Here is an 18,818-nt window from a genome sequence, read left to right on the forward strand (position 1 = left end):
CAGTACTGTGTGCTGATATAATTGTGGGTATATCCCAGCATGCCTGATGCAGTAAGGGTATGATTGTCTTGTACTGTTTTCTACACCCATGTTAAGTACCATAGTATATCATCTGCACATGTTTGCATACTGTTGGTAAGGATGTCAACAGAAGGCCACATACATAGGTAGCACAGGGGATAAGGTAATGAAAGTATTGATACGCAATGATGGACATGTAAACTGCAAGTGGCATGTTGCCCACACTGGACTCTGCAATGCGGATGTTTGAGGATGTTGATATGTGTGCAGTACTACACGACTGGTACAGGACACACAGGAGCACCCTAGCACTGCATGCTCACATCTCATACCATGCTAGACAGCCCCAACACACAATACTAACTTTCACAGGAGGGAGAGTCCACATAAATGTCAGGGATACTGTGGTGGCAGGACAGGTAGCATACATCCTACTAAGTATGGAACCTCTGAGTGAAGGCTCAGTGTCTGTTATTTGACATGTGTATTACTGCAGGTATGAGCACCTGGGTTTCCATCTGGTTATTGTACATCGTGATGGTACATGGTCTGTACACTTGTGTGCGCTAAGACTGGACCCTGGCCATCTGACCTGTGTATTTCCATGTACATGTGTATAGTGCCTGCATATTTACACTGTTACCTACTGGAAGTGGTACAGCTTGTTTGTTGTACAATGGACTACATGCAGCCCTGCTTACTGTAGCTTTGTTTGCATGCAAGTTTGCTTGCAGTTACCCTGGAACACTGATCCCACCTGCAATGCAGATTTACAGAGCTTCTGTGGACTCCTAGTGACATCTGCATAGCTTACTATATGTATGTCCATGTCTCACTTGACAGAACGTCACTGTTTGTCCTGTTCACATGTACGTTGCCTGTGACACATTGCATTTGACTTACCTGGCATTTGACCACGTGAGCAGTCATATAGGCCAGTGCTAACTAATCACAGGCACTACACCCTCACATACTCACCTTCTGTACCTTGTTCCCCATTGGCCCTATGTGCTGTTAATCACAATGGCAATCACAATACTATGGTAGCATGTGCAAAGGTCACTTGTCAGTCACCTCTATGGTACAGTTGTGGAATATGTGAGTCATGTGGCAATGTCACAGCTGCCACATGTACACAGTCAACCCTCTCCCCTACACATGGACGTACAACACATGTATGAGATGCAACCACATAGCCAAACTGGGGACTAAGCACTCTGAACCCAGTACTGGCATAACCTGTCAGGTGGCATGAAATACTACAGTGACTACAATACCAGTCTGATGTAGACCTACACTGACAGCAATCCAAACACATGAACACACTGGGGCATTTGTGGAGCCTCAGAATAGCATCCTGCCTGAGCAGCAGACACCTCTGCAGCTGGCACACAGGCATCGTTAAGCGGAACACAGCATGTGCAACACAGCACACAAATCCTGTGTGCCAAACAGTCATAGCCTGTACGGCTAGACAACACACCTGCTACAGTTGTGTTAGGTACCTTTATTGTCCAATACAGTGAGGTCCTGCTCACCAGGCTGGACAAGGTGAAGGTCACAGTGATATGCCCATGGGGCACTATGGTCCACCACATAACACAAGCATACAGGTCAGTCAGAGGCATGGACACATATGACTCAGTCATTGTCCATGCCACTATGGTTGACCTGTGATGTACCTCCCTGGACTACATGATAGGGAACATAGAAGGGCTCTCTGAGCATGTGGCACAGGCTGGTATGACCCTGACCTTGGTTGGCATCATACCCTCACCAAGAATGCTGAAGTATTACTGAATGCTGATGAATTACTGTAGCCACAACACCCTAGCTGAAAGGTTCCTAGCATGTAGTCACTGCATTGCTAAGGAACAACTTACCACTCCCACAACAGGTGAAAACATGCAGCACCTGTTCATCAACAACATGCAGACTATATGCCCCAGACCAGATGTGTATCCCTCGCTGCTAGGATGATACCATATACAACTCACACTGTATATACACATACCACATGCAGCACCCGCACAGGAAACCACAGTCATAATGTTATCCAGTGCAAATACCATGTATTCACATGTGGCAGGCATCAGATATGGGAACTATTAAAGGTCACAGGTATATATGTGTATTTGGCACACAAATACATCATCTGTGTGCATTGCCATTACTGGTTTAATCGATGTCATGCATTATTGTGAACAACAACCCACACACATGGGCATTCTGTGTGACAAAAACACATGTGGCATGTGTGGAATTCAAAGCCATAACTAACTGTGCTATGACAGTAGTGAGAGACGCAGTAGCAGAGCATGCTATTTGCATTACTGGGAGATTTGCCCTCTTCTGCTGTACTTGTAGGGTGCTGACATCATCTCTGTGTAGAGATTGGAATATGCAGCAGCTGGTGTGTTGTACTGGTTGCCAAAAGGGTCAGTTCTCTCACACATGTAATTGCATACAGCCTACTTCCACCCCCCGCACAGGAAACCACAGTCATAATGTTATCCAGTGCAAATACCATGTATTCACATGTGGCAGGCATCAGATATGGGAACTATTAAAGGTCACAGGTATATATGTGTATTTGGCACACAAATACATCATCTGTGTCCATTGCCATTACTGGTTTAATCGATGTCATGCAATATTGTGAACAACAACCCACACACATGGGCATTCTGTGTGACAAAAACACTTGTGGCATATGTGGAATTCAAAGCCATAACTAACTGTGCTATGAGAGTAGTGAGAGGCAGTAGCAGAGCATGCTATTTGCATTACTGGGAGATTTGCCCTCTTCTGCTGTACTTGTAGGGTGCTGACATCATCTCTGTGTAGAGATTGGAATATGCAGCAGCTGGTGTGTTGTACTGGTTGCCAAAAGGGTCAGTTCCCTCACACATGTAATTGCATACAACCCCCCCCCATATACACACACACTTGCAGGATTCAAACACCTATCTAACATCTAACTATGTTATGACACTCAAGATGGATGCATTAGCAGAGCACACTATTCACATTACTAGGAGGTTTCCCTTCTCCTGCTGTACTTATAGGGTGCTGACATCATCAGTGTTTAGAAAGGGGAATGTGCATCTTGTAGTGTGTTCTCCTAGTTGCCAAGAGGGACATATCTCTCACAGAGAATTGCACACACACTAACACCCCTCACCCAAACACACACAGTGAGCATTTTCAGGATTTGAACCCCTACCTAACTATATAATGACACTCAAGACTGACGCATTAGCGGAGGGCGCTATTCGCATTACTGGGAGGTTTCCCTTCTCCTGCTGTACTTATAGGGTGCTGACATCATCAGTGTTTAGAAAGGGGAATGTGCATCCTGTAGTGTGTTTTCTAGTTGCCAAAAGGGACATTTTTCTCACACAGATTTGCACACACACTAACCCCCCTCACCCAAACACTGAGCATTTGCAGAATTCAAACCCCTACCTAACTATGTTATGACACTCAAGAGGGACACATTAGCAGAGGACGCTATTCACATTACTGGGAGGTTTCCCTTCTCCTGCTGTACTTATAGGGTGCTGACATCATCAGTGTTTAGAAAGGGGAATGTGCATCCTGTAGTGTGTTCTCTTAGTTGCCAAAAGGGACATTCCCTCACACAGAATTGCACACACACTAAACCCCCCCTCACCCAAACACACACACTGAGCATTTGCAGGATTCAAACCCCTACCTAACTATGTTATGACACTCAAGACAGACACATTAGTGGAGTGCGCTATTCGCATTATTGGGAGGTTTTCCTTTTCCTGCTTTACTTATAGGGTGCTGACATCATCAGTGTTTAGAAAGGGGAATATGCATCCTGTAGTGTGTTTTCCTAGTTGCCAAAAGGGACATTTCTCTCACCAGGAATTGCACACACACCAACCCCGCTCACCAACACACACTGAGCATTTGCAGGATTCAAACTCCTACCTAACTATATTATGACACTTGAAGGAGATGCATTAGCAGAGCGCACTATCCGAATTACTGGGCATCTGTTCTGCACCTGCAGTATTTATAGGGTGCTGACATCATTATTTATACAGAGGTATGTACATCTATTACTACCTGTCAGGTGGGGGATAGCATATATATGCATTTGCAGCCACCTACTTCAGGGTCAGATATGCACATCAGCACTGGCAGGTTATGTTTTATATCATGCTTCGTGACCACAGGACCTGTAACACACAACACAACCAGTTCAGACCACCCCTCCCACATCCAGGACACACTTTGCTTCCCTGGGAACAGTGCCAAGATATGAAGGTGTTCACATACACCATTCCAGTTGTTAACGTCAGGTGCAGGTATATTGTGTGTGGGAACTACTCAGGCCTATACAACATTACCCTACAGCCACTACAATTTGTGAGTCCATGTGCTATGGCAGGACCACTCACCACAGCCACAAGGGGGAATATATATTGCACCTGACCATCTGCAACATGGGTACTCACTGTTCCACACCAGAGGTAGACCACCATTGTTGATATCTGACCATACCCACCTTTCCCTGGACATCCATATCCCATCCCCACCCCCAGGCAAGGTTGTCACTGCAAACAAAGTGTATTTATCAAATGCAGACTTTGCACTTGTGAAGACTGGGGTGGAAGGCTTCAAAGGACCCATGCTGGGGGAGTATATAGGCCACTATGCATAATCCTTGACAATTGAATTCTATGAGCATGTGGAAGGTTTGTATTGATCATGCTATCCCAAATATACGCATGACTCCTCCACAACAGGACACCCTGTCAGGTGTACACCAGCCATATATGAGCTGTCCAACAGACGGAGTGAACTAATACATTGCAGAGCAGTAGCCCACAGAGAGAGGACATCTCTGAACAGTACTGGCATGAGACTTCAATCCCTCATAATCATCACGACAAAGTGTTGACAGTGAAATTGTCCAGACACTGCAGATAAGGCTCCCCTCAGTCTGTTATTGATGCCCACTTACTGTTAGAGGTCCTCACCAACCCTCTTCCAGCACACACCAACAACATGGATGTGGCATAGCAAATTCAACCCTTGGGATCTCCACTGTGTCCCTGCTTGATGGAGGCACAGCACACTAGCCTCAAACGGTGCCTTATGTGACCTACTTTACAGTGGCACAGTAGCCTACTGTACTGGGGATGCAGACGCCAAGCACACTCTGGCTAAGCTTTCATTCCCTAGGGCAAACAACCTAGTATTGACCTCTACACCCATATGTTTAATTGTCAGATGCACAATATTTGTTGCTGCTAGACTGTTTGCAGGTCTTTATTGCCATAACATTCCCTGTTTGTATGAACAACGTGTGTATCTGTGGAAGATGTTTGAATATGAGAGGGATCCACTATATCACTTATGTCTCTGTAGTCATTTAACTGTGTGCACTGGGCAGATTGCTGTAATGTGGTTGGTTCCTGGAATAACACGTACAAATATCAGATATATGTGGCCAACTGCTAAACTGAGATATGGCCTAAGTGTGTGAGCATGCCCAGTTCAGCCTTTCCATGGGATGTTGTCTGACATATGTCTCATTGTGTGCGAGCATGCCCAGTGTGAGCTTTCCATATGTTGAACTCTGCAGTCCACCACATTTGTGGATGAGTGTGAACTTCAACAATATCTCACGTTTATGGTTGTGTGTTGGGTGTCATGTTGTGTACTTACTGGCCAACTGCTTCGTGTCTGAACACAACATGGATTATACTGTGCCTGCAGGGTTTGCATGGGATACTTTGCATACAGTTGTCAACATCCTTTCATACTGACCTAACACTGTAGTACCATATAGTGTACTGGTTCAGTACTTTCACTGTGGTGGACAGTATCCTGAGCTTTAGTCCTATCACTGCTTTAAATGTTCATAGTGATCACAACAGACTGTTTAGGGGCCAGTTGTGCACATATGACCATGTTGCATTATGTTCAGATATGGACTACTTAAACCAGGCTTGTCCAACATTGGTAGTGTATTCCACAACATAGGTGGATATTGGCAAACACTAGCGATGTGCCCTAGGCCATTTCTAATGCTAGTCAGAGAGTGTGTTTGTCCTTCGACACACATTGTAACTGGAGTTTGCCATGACATATGTCATGGTTAGTATACTGTGCCTCCGTCTACCCATGACTTAACAGTGATACCCATTGTAAACCTGCCATCTCCCATCCACTCATCAAGATTCCTCTTGAGGAGAGTCAATGAGTGACTCTCTGGCTAACCTGTACTGGGAGTTTACTCAAGAGTGGGGGTGGCTTCTGTGTTATGGATCATTCAGTACAGCTTGTCTTATGTCTGTCAGTGCTGGGGTTCAGGTCTCTCATGTGCATAGCTCACTGCCATTCAGATTGTACAAAGTGCAGCATGTTCATTGATTCCAGCTTGGACATGGCTTTATACATCAGGCACAGCTTGCCTCTGGGCGGGCAGTATGGCAGTGTGTGGAGCTGCAGTTTGTTTAATCAGGCAACACATGGCATCTGTTCAAGCTCTTTGATACTCCTGGTTTGGTACTTTTGGGGTCTTTCCAGTTGATGGAGGTGTCTCCTGAGGTACATCCCACAGGGGCCATTGTAGTCAATTGTGACGCTGATGAAGGATGACTGCAGAGCCACAATGACCTCCCCTGATCTAGATCTGACTACCTTCATGATTAGGTGGGTATATGGTATGTTTCTGTAACCACTACAGCCACATGCTTGTCCAATGCAAGATATATATCAACTTGTGTCCCCAGGTCTCTTATTACATCTTAAGTACTTAATGGGTTAACACCTATGTGGTAATTGGTAGGCAGTTACTGTATATCCACAGGGGTTGACTATACACTTTTCTGCAATTAGCTTGCTGACATGTCTATGGCACCAGTTGCCTGTTTCTATGTGGCCCTTTTGTGGGATGCTTGTGTCAGCTGGAGGGTCAGATATGGTGGCCAGTTTGTAGTCCTCTGCAAACTTGTTCAGACACAGTCCTTTCATGTTGGCCTGTACCTATGGGACATATATACCAAACAAGGGAGGTCCCAGGACCGAGCCTTGTGGGATGCCAGTTATATCTGGTTTGTAGTCTGACATGGCTGCAGCATTTCTGACCATGTCAGTTCTGTCCTCGGTCTTGTTTGCAACTCCTCTACTGACATAGGGTTTATATTTAAGCTGGTGAGCTTATCTATAATGAACATGTGGGGTATTGTATGGAAGCCTTTTGCAAGGTCCAGCCTGGCTGTGTGGACCACATTCCCCTCATCAATAACCTTAATGACTGTTTCAAATGAATCAAACATGTTTAAGAGGCAGGATCTGCACTTAAGAAAGCCACACTGGGTAGGGTCCAGTGTCAGTAGGTCCCCAATATCTTTATGTCTGAGGTAAATGCTGATCCATTCCATAGCTTTGCAGACCAAGCTTTTCAGGATTCTGGGGTGGTAGTTTGCAGTATCCATTCAGGCAACACCTTTGTGGAGAAGGACCACTGTTGTTGTACACTGCTCTTTGGGTACATATCCTGTGGTAAGGCTGACATTGAGCAGTAGTGTTATTTGGTGTTCCATTCTTCTTGGAGTCCATGTTGGACTCAGCCCAGGACACCATCTCATACCATTGATGCTGTGTGCTTTGCTTTGTAGATGCTGGCTGTTACCTCAGCATCTGCAATGTCAGGGGGCCAGCACTCTGCTGGGATAGATAATTTGCATTTTGGGGACGGGGGTTTGCACTGCACCTGTCAGGTTGGATGTTAGCAATATGTGTGTGTTTGGTATGTTGTTTGTAATATTTGAGTGATTCAGAGCATATCTGTGAATACCCAACAAGGTTCCTACCATCAGTTAAGAAAGCCTTGTGATTATCCTTAGTGTCCTGTACAATTTGTATCTTCATAGGTTCATAGATTCATACTAGGCTATCCACCCTAGGGCATTTATAAGCCTGGCCAGAGTGTGTGTGGCTTTCGCCACCCCTTGCTATGTGAATATTATGGCCATTTATGATTTACTTTACTGTGCCTCTCTCTGGACGTGACACAGTGAAGACCCCCAGTGTACATCTATGATCATCTATCCACTTGGCAAGATTCCTGTTGAAGAGAGTCAGTGAGGGGCTCTGCCTAACATGGAGTGGGATTCCTTTCCAGGGTGTAGGGAGCCTCTGGGTTATGTATCTGTCCCTCCAGCACATCCTATTTCATTATGTGTTGAGGTTGACATCTCTCACTCTCACAGCTCCGATGGATTTGGGTTTTCTGGGGTGGAGCATGTCCATTACTCCTGTGTTGGACATGGCCTTGTACAACAGGCATACAACGCCTCTGCGTAGGCAGTATATGACTGCATACAGCTGGGGTGTCTACAGCCAGGCAGCATATGACATATATTTGAGACCCTTTATCCTCTTGGTGAGGTACCTTTGAGGTCTTTCTAACTGCTGCAGGTGTCGGGTAAGGTACAGCCCAAATGAGGCATTGTACTAGATTATGGGTCTGATAAGAGAACAGTATAGGGGCACAATTACCTCTGTTGACGTAGATGTGAATCCTTTCATGATACGGTGTCCAATATAGACAGTCTTCCTAGCCACGTTGGCAATGTGAGTGTCACGTGACAGGTTACTGTCCACTTGTGTCCCTAGGTCCCTGATTACTCCTTCCATACATAATGGATTACCACCTATGTGGTAATTTGCGAGTACCTTGTTTGGTATTTGGTGAGACATTCATACTGTCCAGTGTCTTCGGGATGGCTGAGTGGGGTTCCTGTGTGTGAGAGTGTGGTCTGTAGCATGCTACAGACTGTACAGCAGTTTTGCCTACGGTTAGTTGCACATGGGTGGTCTCCGATGCTTCGTGCATTGTCAGTTACCTGGATGTGTGGGTGTCTGTGCTGAATATGGATACTCCCCCTCCTTTTATGTTTTGGTCCTGATTTTGGGGCCATAACGCATGATATGAGGTATAACCTGGTAGTGTTGGTGTGCTGTCAGGAGCCTTGCTGCAGGTTTCTGTCACTGCATGGACATCGATGTTCTCCATACTGGGGAGGGCCTCGGGAGCATGCATGTTGAGGTTTACACGTCTGGCATTGGGCAGCATTACCCTTATGTTTCTTTCCACTTATGTTTTCTAGGGAGGTGGGTTAGTCTTTTCAGCCTTGCCTATGAAAGGCTCTATGGAGGTGGCAAGAGCCTTATCCAATATCCAGACGCCCAGGGGTAACAGGTATAAGCCATCCCTGGCACAGCAGCATGGCTTGTCAAGCACGACATCCCAAGCAGACAGACATTGGATCCCCTTGGAATGACACCAGTAATTGTGACACTTTTTAAAGCTGATCATTCTGTGTTTGTACTGTGGTATCCTTCTTGGTGAGGGTAGGATGCTGCACACGGTCAGTGTCATACCGACCTGGACTACATAATCGGAGAGCTCATCTATGTCTCTTTTCATGTAGTCTGGGGAGGTACATCTCAGGTCATTCACACCAGCATGGACAATGACTGCATCATATTTCTACTTGCTTTGGGGTGACCTGCGTACTTGTGTTATGTAGCATATTATAGCAGCCTACAGGCAGCTTACTGTACCCTTTCCCTTGTTCAGTCTGGTGAGTGGGACAGCAGTGTGTCTGACTATGGAGTCACCTATTACAACTGTATCAGGCATGTTGTTTCTCCTTCTGGCCTGTGACTGTTTGGAACACCAGTTTTGTGTACTATGTGTTGCATGTGCTATGTTTGGAGGTAGTGGTTGCTTGGGTGTCTGCTTTGGAGGCCTCTGTTGATGTGGTGTGTTTGTAATTAGAGCCTACGGGAATGTTTTTCTGTGTTTATGTCTTTGGTTTGCAGTTGTGATAGGTCTATGTGAGACTGGGTTTGTGGTGTGTGTGGTTACCTTCTCCTCCTGACTAGTTTTGACAGTACTGAGTTGATAGAGCTCAGCCTCTGGTTTGGATAAATGGTTGCATCTCTCACATATATTTGTATGTCTTGGGGGGAGGTGAGGGTTGTCTGTGTACATGGGGCAGGTGTAACATTGCCTCAAGATTCACAGTTTCAACTTGTTGTAGCTGGCCTTACTGGATTGTATGAGTGGACATATTTTATTGCCATACTACTGATCAGAGATTACTTCCCTTTTTATGTTTGCTCTATCATGTAGTAGCTTCCTCATTCTCTTGCATGGTTTGGTAATGGCTGGAGTCCACCATGCCAGATGCCTGCGTGCATGGCATTGTATCTTGGTTTTATTTGGGATTGCATAATCCATGCATTCCTGGCAGTGTTCATGGAATGCCTGTATAACAGGTTCTGAGGTGTGGCCCATATTTTGCACCTGCACAGGGCCTTTAATGGATTCCACATCAATTTGGAGGAGTGCAACTTTTGCTTTACACATGTTTTTCACTGTCGTTTTCTGGCCAGGGACTGTGGTCAGGATGTGTAATATCTGGTGTGATTACTCTATGGTCTGGTCTTACCAGTGAGGGATACACTTCTCATCTTGCCATCCAGTACCCATGTTGCTGATTATCACATCCAGTATGCTTACCCCTCTTGTGGGAGTGGTACGTTGTTCCTGGGCATTTTGGTTTATGGATTCTAGGAACTTTTGTCCTAGAGTGTTGGAGCTGGAATAATGCTCCCAGTCTATGTTTGGGTATTTTCAGTCACCCAATATAATGTGGTTTGGAGGGATTGATATATTCATGTATTCCAACATAGGCCAAGTGCAGTTCCTGGTGTTAGGATGGTAGTCTGTAGCAGGCTATAAACTGGGAGGCAGTTTTAGCCACTGTTACTTGACCATGGCTAGTCCATGCTGCTTCTTGTTGTGGTACCAACATGGGGGTGTGGTTATCCTTGACAATTATTGCTAGTCACTATCCTTTTGTAGCTTGTTCCATGTTTTGAGGCTGTAGAGCACAGTATGAGGTGTAACCTGGTAGTGTTAGGGTGCTGTTGTGAGCCTTGACCCAGTTTTCTGTTACAGGACAGATATCAACATTCTCCGTACTGGGGGAGTTTAGACTGCATGCATCTTGCTGTTTAGACTTCTCGCATTGGGTAGCATTACATCTAGGTTCTTATCCCTTGTGATACCTATGGAGGTGGGTTTGTGTTTTGAGCCTTACCTATTCAAGGCACGCTGTGGGTAACAACAGCCTTTGCCAGTATCCATAAGGCCAGGACTGATAGGTGCACACCACCCCTAGCAGGTGGAGCATCATGTCATGCTCAGCATGTCATCCCAGGCTGGCACACATTGGATCACCTTTGACTAACAGCAATACTTCAGCCAATTATTGCAATTGATCATCTCATCGTCATATTGTGGCATCATGCTTGGTGAGGGTAGGATGTTAGTCAGGGTCATCAAGTTTACATATACTACATGGTGTTACATTGCTTAACACATGGCATTCATGCCTCAGGTAGTGCTGCAGGGTTGCCTCTGTCAGATGGACATACTACACTCCCTGTACATGTTTGAGAGCAGGTTATGTCATTTTAGGCATCCCTGTTATTATATGAGTGAGTCAGAGAGGGGTATCATTCCCAGGTATCCTACTGATCCAGTGTATGTGCTATGTGTTGCCTCTTTGCCAAGGCCAGGGCATACTGGGCACGCCTCCTTCTGCCTACTGGGGCAGGCTCAGGTTGTTCCTTCTCCGAGTCACGCTCTGCCTGTGATGGCCTTGGCAATGGTGGGGGGCTGTTTGGCCCAGCCCTATGCTGGTCCTGCTGCAGCTGTTTTTGCAAGATCATATTATGTAGCATAGCACATACCATGACAATTTGGGTACATGTAGTTGGTGAATACTGCAAGGCTCCACCAGATGTGTCCAGACACCGGAACCATGACTTGAGCAGCCCAAACACATGCTCTATTACATTACGTGTTTGTGCGTGTGCCTCATTATGGCGTTCCTGTTCAGGTGTGTATGCGTTTCTGTAGGGTGTCATCAGCCATGGCTCCAGTGCATAACCTGCATCCCCCACTAGGTGTCCATGTGGGATGTCCCCATTGGCAAATGTCTGGTACAGCTGCGTCAAATGCCAGATATGGGAATCATGGTAGCTCCCAGGGCAGCCAGCACCCACATTCATTATTATGCCCTGGGCATCACACACGACCTGGCAGTTGATGGAGGGGTAGCCCTTGTGGTTTATGTAGGCCCTACCCTGCTCACCGGCTGGTGCTTTGATGCGTATGTGCGTGCAGTCTATTGCACCCACTACCTTAGGGTATTCCGCTATTTGCTGGAAGAGACGCATATTGCTGGCCAATACCTCACGGGCATTGGGGAAATATACATGATCACCGACATGTGCTGACATGGCATCCAGGAACTGGTGCAGTACCCTGGAGGCTGATGCCTGTTGCTAGTATTCTTAGGCCAACACATACCTTGGTTTCCACTGGGATGGGTTCCCCTCTGTTGGTTCTGTAAGTGAGGCGTGGCCTGCACAGCTCAACAATTTGCTGCAGGAGGTCTCTGTCCACTCTATAGCGCTCCACTATCTCCAGCTCATGTAACCTGGTAGGTGTTAGGTGACCCTGGGCCTGTACACTCTTCTCCGTCTCCTCACTGTGGGTTGTCTGGCACCATTTGCATTGTCACCACACTCAGCAAGTCACCTATGTCTCCTTATGACAGCTATGGCAGCCTCTAGCATTTCTGCTCTGAGTTCAGCTTTTACAGTTTTCACTTCTAATAGCTTACTCCTGTCTTGCAGTGTCTCTGGAGAGAAACATCCTGCACTGCTGTTTGCAGAGTTTTAAGTGCTTGGCTGGGCTACTATTCTGCCTGTGTAATTGCCTGCTTCTAATTGTTTTCACTTGCTAGTTCCAGCAGTATTCCCTGCTAGCTTCCTACTAATTCTGTTGCTTCCTGTTTCCTTTCTGTTTCCTCAGGGGGGAGCAACCCGCATACCAGCAGAAACACGCTCACAGTGGCTTACACATGCGCACACATGCTTACACGGTTTAGAATATTCTTATTCGGATTAAAACACACGCACACCAGCGCAAACAGTCTTACAAGTCTGCCAACAGGCTCCCACATGCTCAGTCTGCCTTACACGCGTGCACACTGCCCTACTTGCGCCTCATGGTGCGCACACGTGCGCATGCACACCTAGCAAGAAACTTTGGTGTAAGCAACAGTGTACACCTTCCATTTCTTGACTTTCCCATGCTTATCTTGTGGCACTCCTCTTTCCATGATATGTGTCTGACATCTGTCATGTAACACTGACCTCCAATGAACTGCATTTCTTTTTGCCATTCCCGATCGCTGAAAAAACATTATTTATTTCTCATATTTGCATCAGGGTACCTTGCCAATGGCCACATATTTGGCCATTGGCATGCTGCCTGACACATATGCACCCTTTATTTGGAGCTGACATGGCTCCATTGTGTTATTTGCAGAAACGTACTCAGTTGTCAACTGAGTACAATTCTGCAACTAACGGCTCTTTACGAGCTGGTTTTGGGCTTCGTGGATCACTAATCTACCTCATTTGCATGCCTTTCGCTGCAAGTGAGGTGATTAGCATATCCACGCCCAGTCCGTGTAAGAGACGTTTTAGCTGGTCTCTTACATGGACATTCGGGCTGTTCTTGGATCGCGAGGGCTGCATGGAGTCTTACACTACTCTTAGACTCCGTGCAAGCCTTCGTGAATCCTGCCCATTATCTAATCAAAATGGTATATACCATGAACATAATTTGAATATATCTGATCCAATGGTTATAAAACCAAATGAATATTATGTCTCATGAACATGAAAAACATTATCAAGTTCATGCCTATTTCAATGTTAACACATATGCTATGTTCAAACCATCATATCTTATGTAACAGATAATTTTGTGTTTATAAGTGATCATTCAACCCAGGGGGAAATAAGGCACCAAGATGAATAATCCAATATTTTTCTTTGTGATTCAAAATACTGTGCCACCCTTGTTGGTTACTTCTGTCTCCCATTATTTTGTCTATTACCAAGGGGGCCGTCCTTTTGAAATGCATAGATCTGTTCGATTTATGGATACAAGTCAGGGAACAGCAAGGGGCAAAACCAGAAAGAGACCTAGGTCCATTCTTCAAAATAATAACAGGTTCCTGACAAGCACATCGGGGGATGAATCCTCCTACACAGACAGTGAAGGTGCTAAGCCCCAGGAGTCACCAATGCAAAAAAGGTCCAACTCAGCACTCCCTTTAGAAGTGGAAAAAGGCGGCGGGGTGGCCGCAAGCATAAACATGGGAAGCAGAATAGATTCTGTGGAGGGACTGATAGAAACATTACTAAGATAACTGATCAGGAATATCATAATGTGTTAAATTTGTCGGATGTTATTTTAACAACCGAAAAAGAAAAATTGCTCAATAAAGGTCTTGGTTTTGTACCAAGCTTTTTCTGTAATGAGTACAACATTGTGTCTGATTATATTAATTTCTGTCAAAATCTTAATCTTAAGATAGTTTTTTCAGATGAAACAGCACAAGGCCCACAAAGATCTACCGATTTTAAATTCCATAAATCACAATTCCAACCCCCCCCCCCCATGAATAAGCACGTTTCGATTTTTCAACAATCAGTATTAAGGGATTTGCATTTTCCACATTTTGAATCACAAATTATGGGTGAAAATATCTCTGTATTGGAGAAAATGGCCTTAGAGGAATTGAGGAACAATTGGAACATAGCTATACTACCAGCAGATAACGGAGGGGTGGTTGTGGTTTTAAACATGAACTACTATGTACACGGGTTATCAGATACCAAATGTTATATGCGCATGTCTATTGATCCTACTCCCAACTTCAAAAAAGAAATAGATACCTTTTTAAATCTGGCAGAGGAAGAGGGTATCATTACTGCCAATGCAGTTCAACATCTAACTGTGATGGACCCTCAAAAACAAATTCTGTATCTGCTTCCCAAAATTCATAAATCCATTTCTAAGCCTCCTGGAAGACCAATAGTATCAGGCATAGGCTCTCTTACAGAACCACTATCCATGTTCCTGACGCAACATCTTAAGTCACTGTTAACAAAGGTTAGGGCTAGGTTACAGGATACTACACAGTTCCTACAAATTATACATGATACACAACTGGAACCACACTGGTTGATGTGTACACTAGATGTTAAGTCCTTATAACGAGCATACCCCATTGGGCAGGATTACAGGCAATACATTACTGGTTAGAACATTCCAATTTATACCCACCAGGACTCAACACTTTGCTTGTTTGTATGGCTGAACATGTGTTCAACAAGAATGTTTTCTACTTTCAAGGGGAGTGTTATTGGCAACTTCAGGGTACTGCCATGGGGGCATCTGTTGCCCCCATATATGCAGATCTATTTATGGCGTACCTTGAAGAGTGCATGATATACAACCCACTGCATAACATATAAATGGTTGAAATGGATATCTGGCGTAGATACCTCGATGACTGTTGGATGGTGTGGCATGCGGATTCTGCGTACTTGCAGGAATTTGTGGAATATTTGAATAGTAAAATTTGGGGTATAGTATTTACTATTACATATCATCTCAACACTATTGATTTTTTGGATGTTACGGTGTATAGGAATAATGACCATACTTTGAGTACTAAATCATATAGGAAATATCCACGATATAACACCTTATTACATGCATCTAGTATGCATCCATGCCACACCATCCGCAACATACCAAAGTCTCAATTTTTGAGAATTAAACGTATTTGTTCATCCCAGACAGACCTTTGGATAGCGAAACAGGATCTACAAAACAGATTTTCTAGATAGAGGTTATCACCAATAAGATATAATATCAGCTAGTATGTGGTCTGACAACCAAGATAGAAGCAAATTATTGGAATATAAGAAACGTCAACCGTTAGGTGTAGAGTCTTCATTATGGTTTGTCACCACATTTGGTAGGAATCACAACGTGATTAGAAACATTCTTGATTCTAACTGAAATATATTACTAGCAAATGATCATTTAAGAAATATCTTGGGCTCGAAATGCCAATTTTCATATAGACGGGGCAAGAATTTAACAGCCATGTTTTCACACTATAAACACAAGGAAAGTGGAGGTGCTATTCACAAACAGTTGACAATATCTGGGGATGAACTTGTGGGAACATTTCCATGTGGTCATTGTGCATCTTGTAATCAAGTTAGCAAATTGAAACAGTTTACTAGTACCAATACAAGCAGGGTCTATGATATTAGAGTTTTTGGTAACTGTAGCAGTACCTGGATTATTTATTAGGCAAAGTGTCAATGCTCAGAATTTTATGTCAGACAGACATCACGATCACTCAGAATTAGGATGGGTGAACATAAAAGTGACATAAAAAATAAAAAGGAAACCAATGTTTTGTACAGACACACACTTAAACATCATAATGCCAAGTTTATGTTTATAATCATAGACAAAATAACGGGAGACAGAAGTAACCAACAAGAGTGGCACAGTATTTTGAACCACAAAGAAAAATACTGGATTATTCATCTTGGTGCCTTATTTCCCCCTGGGTTGAATGATCACTTATAAACTCAAAATTATCTGTTACATAAGATATGATGGTTTTAACATAGCATATGTGTTAACATTGAAATAGACATGAACTTGATAATGTTTTTCATGTTCATGAGCATACCTCTCAAGTGTACCTCATTACGAGGAATGTACCTCATTTGGGGTCTTAAAAAGTTCATGTTCCTCGAAGTTCCTCAAAGTTCCACATTGAAAGAGTCTGTGACACATTCAGTGTTAGGAATGTTTTTTAGTGAAATGCATGGTAAATAGAAATTAATCATATTAATTCATTAAAGGATCTTCTTTATAAGTAAAACCAGTATATTTTAACCATCCTATGACCTTCCTAGTTGAAGTTATTAGTAAGCCATTACTATGTGTTCCACATTTTGCCCATTTGTTCCACATTATGAAGGCGAGTGTTCCTCATTTTGGAGATGGAAGGTTGAGAGCTATGTTCATGAGACATAACATTTGTTTGGTTTTATAACCATTGGATCAGATATATTCAAATTATGCTCATGGTATATACCATTGTGATTAGATAATGTCTTTAAATCATGGATCTGGTAAAGAAATGGGCCATATACAGGCAAATTATTTCCTTTATGCATAGTTGTTTTTTATATTTTATTGTATTTGCCATAGTAACATATGGCAATTTTGAATATTCAAAACTATACTGGTCTATATAAGTGGTAATTGGTTTTCAGTTTCTTTTACAACAGTTTGTTTAGATAGCTGTTTATGTGTACATTTAACAAGTGTATAAGTTAGTACATTATTTACAGGGATTTTTATGTTGTTCATTTCTTTATGTTGTTCATTTATCTTATGGTTAGAATATATATGTTATTATTTTTTGACTGTAATATTCAGATGGTGATGACACTCGTTGTTTCATTATTAAGGGAAACCGGCCTTAGGGTTGGACCATACCATATTACTATTGGTTGATGGTATCTATAAATAGTAATGAAATTTTCAGGATGCCTAATGCTTTTTCACTGATGAAGGCTACATAGCCAAAACCGGTTTGATTTGTTACATTTTGCGGCATTATATGCCTTATTGACATCCAGTCTTTAATAAAAGAACTTATTAAATTCCCCCCAGTGTTATTCTGATGAAGTTTTGGCTATGTCGGGAATGAAGGCACTTAATTGTTTCAATAAACTGGCAGTTCATTGGTGACAATGCATTTTTATTTTTGTGTTGCTATGAATATTTATTTAAGAAAACAAACACTGTATTTTAACTTTTGCATACTAGTGACTTTTTGTTGTATAGCTGAAAAGGGTAGCAGACATTGCATGCAAGTAAAAGCAGGTGATGATGTACTGATAGGGTGCATTTAGCCTCCAACATTTTTTCAGTGACTGTGTAACAGAAAGACATTTATATATTTTATTTATTTTTGGAGCCAGATTCAGCAGTAACCATTTGGCATTCGTAGACAACACTACTACAGTAGTGAAAGTGTTCTCACTTAATCCACACAGACACACATACATGCACACCAGTCCTCAAAAGCCAAATTAAAGACTGTTTCAAAATGACCAGCCGATAAGAGCATAAAATATGTTCATCAAAAGAGAACCCCCCCCCTCCACCAAACAGCAGTTTAGCCATTTTGTTGAGTGTACTCCAATTATTGTTATAAAGAAATAAACTATTTGTACTTTATTGGTCGATTTAGATAAACTACATGAAATTATATAAAGATCATTACATTTTACTGTGTGCAGCACAATTTAAATAGAGAATGACAGCATGAGAAATATTAACTACCTGACAACATGCTTAGCCAATATGCACAACCTTGGCAGAAGTAAAAATCATTTGAATAATTCTACATCAAAGAGAACTATTTCTAATGCACAGGTTGATGCTGGCAAACAACTTTGCATCCAAGTGCTTTATCTACAAATGCAGTGCCTGCTGCAATGGAAGAATAAATTGCCTATGTTACATTAAAAACCTGGTGTACTGGTGATATTGCCATAACATTTCCTGAAGTAGATCAGCTGTGCAATGGGGAATGGCTGGCAAACAAGCTATTGGGTGTTTAGACCTGGAGACCATTAAGGAGCCTATTACAAATTCCCAGTTGTTTCATAGCACTGTCTGATTAGATGATTCACCCAATATCTGTGTCACACAGTAGGTAAATAAAGGTGGAAAGATTCAAACTCTGCACAGA

This window comes from Protopterus annectens, chromosome 9.part0 (assembly GCF_019279795.1).
Source record: "Protopterus annectens isolate FY-2018-M chromosome 9.part0, PAN1.0, whole genome shotgun sequence".
NCBI lineage: Eukaryota > Metazoa > Chordata > Ceratodontiformes > Protopteridae > Protopterus > Protopterus annectens.